Source organism: Haemorhous mexicanus, chromosome 8, assembly GCF_027477595.1.
Source record: "Haemorhous mexicanus isolate bHaeMex1 chromosome 8, bHaeMex1.pri, whole genome shotgun sequence".
Lineage (NCBI taxonomy): Eukaryota > Metazoa > Chordata > Aves > Passeriformes > Fringillidae > Haemorhous > Haemorhous mexicanus.
The window spans coordinates 24,693,330-24,697,714 of record NC_082348.1 but is presented as its reverse complement, the minus strand read 5'-3'; the positions used below and the strand labels follow the sequence as shown (position 1 = coordinate 24,697,714).

At 39.2% G+C, this 4,385-nt stretch overlaps 1 long non-coding RNA gene across 1 annotated transcript; it reads right to left on the bottom strand.

Moving 5' to 3' along the window:
• Positions 1–2,262: 2,262 nt before the first annotated feature.
• On the bottom strand, positions 2,263–3,766 carry LOC132330272 (uncharacterized). The gene is made up of 2 exons (XR_009487257.1): positions 3,665–3,766; positions 2,263–2,535 (listed from the first exon to the last, which is right to left on the bottom strand). It is a non-coding gene; the product is annotated as an uncharacterized LOC132330272 (long non-coding RNA).
• Positions 3,767–4,385: the final 619 nt, after the last annotated feature.

The window sequence follows — 4,385 nt, the reverse complement described above, 5'->3', positions numbered from 1 at the left end:
GAAGCCAGCTCACCATAGAGCACACCAGGGATTTGTAAAGTTTGCTCTCCTGCCATGAGATCTTCATGGATATAAGCTTCCCTTTGGTTTTCTTTTCTGAATACTGTCTTCTTTTAATAAGCATGTTTATATGAAATTAAAAATATTTCACTGATTGCAGATTAGCCAACTCCTTCCAGATTTCCCCAGAAATATGCAAGGCACCCTTTTGTGGTATAGTGGGAGCACTAAGAGTAAGGGCAATTCTTCACAAAATAGAATGCATGACTAAATTGTAGGCAGAGATTGAGATGGGAAAACAGCTAAATTGAAGCTGCAAATCTCCAAATTACCCAGCATGAGCCCACTCTCTCCCTTGCTCCCCTGCCATCTTCACGTCCCCCAACCCTCACTTGTCCCCAGATCCCAGAGCTTGCACAGTGAAAGCTGAACCCCTTGGTTTTAGCAGTTGCAGTTTGAGAGAGGGACACATATTTTTGCAAGCTTTTCCAGGCTTGTGGTTTGCACTGTATTCCCTCTGAGCATAATTAACATAAGGAGGAAATGAATCTTGCAATGTAAGTCTTAGTGTGTTCCAATGCTGTTCAGTTCAGTTAGCATTACTCATGTTTTCAAAGGGTTGGGTAGCAGGAAAGATGGCATTTAGATGTGCTGTATTTCCTGGTCACTTCATCCCAACCGAGCACTGGTACTGAAGAAAAAACAACAAAACCTGAGAAGCCAGAAAATGCCCACTGTAGGGAGATTCCATGCTACACTCTTGTTCCTCTAATAAGGAACCTTTTCTTTTTAATTTTTCCTTCATTTTTTTCCCCCTCTCTAATGCCATATGTACAGCTTGAGGTTATATTGGAATGTATAAATCTCATGTGAGCCGCAAAGCATTAAGCCACCATTATCCTTTTAATTTAATTATCTCAGTTCCTACCCTAAAACATTTAAAACTAATTGAACACCCGAGGTTTTCCTGTGAAGTTTATTTCCTAAACATTATTGAAGTACTGCTGATAAAGCCAAAAGGTACAAAGTCAGCACTTCCTAAAACAGCCTGATTTATTAAAGTAGAAATGGGAGGTTATTTATAAATAGGATCCAAATGCCAAATAATTCTTATCATTTTATGTTTCCATGCCATGTATCCTAGTTGATTTCCAAGAACAACCACTTAACTTCCATGAAGTTGGGCCAGTTTTCCTTTCCCTAATAATATCACTTTAAGATGCTTGCCAGTTTGTTCTTTTTAACTATTAATTTACATTGTCTCTTGGCATTGTCTTGATTTGAACTGTTTGGCTTTCCTAGTTCTTGATGTCACAGGCTGTATCTAATACTTCATTCATGCTGCTGATGGTTCCCAAATGTTATCATGTTACAAAAGGCTTTATTTTTCAGTAGAAATGTATTTTATAGTCTTGGTGAAGCTCATAGCATAAAATATTTGTGTAGCACAGAATGATCATTATATTTCTTCCCAACATGTGAAACCAGTAAAATAGTTTCTCATGCACACTGGCTGCTTTGTCATTATAGTTAGTTCTGCCTCTACGTTTTTCTCTTTTACTTGAAGTTGGATCCAGCTGCAGAATTTGGACTAGAAGTAAAGTTTGGTGTTTTCTTTTGGCAGGTTAAAAAGGCACAAGCTGTTGGGGCCTTTTTTCCAGAATAAGAAATGGCACTCATGATTCCAGCATTAAACAGCTTTGCTTTTACATAAAGAAAAATACAGATGAGGAGAGATGGAAAGGTCAGGGATTTTCAGCTTTTGTACAGGTAGTTGCAACCTTAAGCATAATGGCAACTATCAGCCCAACAATCAATGAAGTTGTTTTACTACTGAAAATCTGATAACTAATCTGGATAATACCAACCCTCACTCCCAGTTTCAAATTTAAGTTGGTGAGCTTGTATTTAAAACTGAATGCAGACCTTTATCTGACAAAGAGCTAGCTGTGTTGTTTTCTCAATACAACTAATTGAAGTAGGGGTACAAAAGGCAGAGGTTTTAAAATTTCATCCTGCTGGGTTACCTTTCCAAGTAGTTCTGTTGAAGTCACTAAAGCTTAAGTTCAAGATCAGCAGTCAAGATCTGGCCTAATAGGTCTTTGATCTGGCCATGACAATGGTATTTGGTAGCTGGTTTACATGTTATATCAGATTTCAAGTGAAGAAAACCAAAGTAAATCAGGTAAGCAGTGAAAAAAGGACTCTTCTCTTTTTTCAAATAAATTGCCAGTCGTTACCATAGTAACTGCTAACAGTAGAGCATTTTGAGTGTCTTTATTATGAACTGCAATGTAAAATATTCCTTTTTCTTGGGAGAACTGAGGCATGTTCATCCAATACAATGGATTAGTTAATTGTTTCTTCTATATCAATTCATCTGCAAGGCATGGAAGTTCTGCAGGTGGCTCAGCTCCTCTCCAGTGGTCAGTTAAGATCTTCAAAGCCAAAGTATGATCTGTTGTCCCAGTTAGCTGGACTCCTTGAGCAGCGAGTGACATAGAAGACCTGGAGTTTGGCCTGGTTAGTCACCTCCTAAAGAGATTTCTGCTAGTGAGATATGAAATGTAGGGATTATGTGTAGGAAGGCTGAGCATGTCCCATTTCTTAGATTTCTCCATCTGAAGCCATTTCCCCAAATTAATTTGGAACTGGAAAAAGATTCAGGAAACCAGACTGAAGGCAAGGAAGCAGCAAGTCCAAACTTGCAGCAAACCCTCCGGCCACAAGTTGTGTTGGTGAGTGCTGGCACTGCAGCCTGAGGTGTGGATATAAGACATTGAGGATGGGTTAAGAGGAGGTTTATATTATCCTCCCCCCACCAAAAAAACCCAAACAACTCCCCAACCAAACATAGTCCAGGTTACTTGCCCCCTCCAGGAGCTCTTGCCATATTTTTTTCAATGAATAATCCACCACTGCTATGTTGAGGCTACTTGCAGTTTTTCAGGTCTCCCTTTTCAGGCATTTCTCCTGAAAATCACCCAGACCATCTTATTCCAGTTTCTAGGGAACAGCTAGCCATTGTCATGAAAAATACGGTCACCAGTGCAATTGTTACCAGAAGTATAGATACCCTGCAAGGATGTCAAAAGAGTGGCTAGGTACAAAGACTGAATTACTCTGCCATTCCTTAACCTGACTGCTCTCAGTCAGGTTATCTGTGGAGATATGAAAGTCAGGCATGCCAGGATCCTCCGCTGTCATAAAGAAATGGCAACATCTTGGTTTGCACATCTGAAAAACCTCAGTCTTTGTTTTTCAGTCACTTCCCATCAGAAGCTGTTGGACCATTTTGGACTATTTCGCTAGTTATTTGTAGATTGATTCTTTCTCTTTCAAGCTTTATGCCTTCTTAAAGTAAAAGGAAAGCCTTAGCAAATATAGTTAAATAGCCATTTCCGTGGTCAACTCTTGACCAAATTTTTAACCTGAGGTCTTTTAATCTCACATCATAAATCAGTCACTTCATGATTCCCTAATCACATTTGTTCCTTCTCTTTTAATTCCCTCCCATTTGCCAACACCTGCCTGGATCTGAGGTGCCCTGGAGAAATGGCAGTGTGTATTGACTTCTCACCTTGGTGCCAAAGGAGGAGGGACCACTACCACCCTGAAATCCTGCACTTTCCTGCTATTGGGCATGGAAAATAGGAATACTTACCATCCAAAAGGACAGCAGGAGAGACAAACAATATCCAGTGGAGGCATGCTGCATTGAGCTCAACTGAAATCTGAACTTTATCATTTGTTCAAGTCAGGAGAATATTTGGGACACATGGTTTGCTGTTACAGCTGATAATATCCTTTCAGGAAACTTGTCGCAGGGAAGTTACTATAAAAATGATACAATCAAAGTAGGATTGCTACTTTTTTTTTTTTTTAAGGTTGATTATGGCCTGATCCAGTTGTATACATTTACTGTCACGTATTTCTGCATGTGCAGTGGAATGCAAGTCATGATCATAGAAACAAAGAACAATCTTCATTGGAAGGGACCTTTGGAAATATTTGGTTCAATTCCCTCCCAAAGCAGGACCAGCTTTAAAATTATACTAGCTTGCTCAGGGCCTTCATTTTCACATTACAAACATTTCTGATAATCTCTGATGAGGACTTCTGAATAAGCAATCAAAGCTTTCTTCAGAACAGCTGTTGCATGTTTTCAACACTGGGACAGACCTTGGGAAGATTAATCTAATGCTTTCTGAAGGATTAACCCATAAAACTCATCTAGTGAGTGCTCCACTAATAAGAATCTGCAATTACTGTTAAGAAAATGTCCCAAAGCCAAGAAGAAAATACCAATATTGCACCAGAGAGCCATCAAATTTTGTACTTTTTAGTCTTCCAAGATCTCTTTTGCTGTAGTAATAGATAGGTGT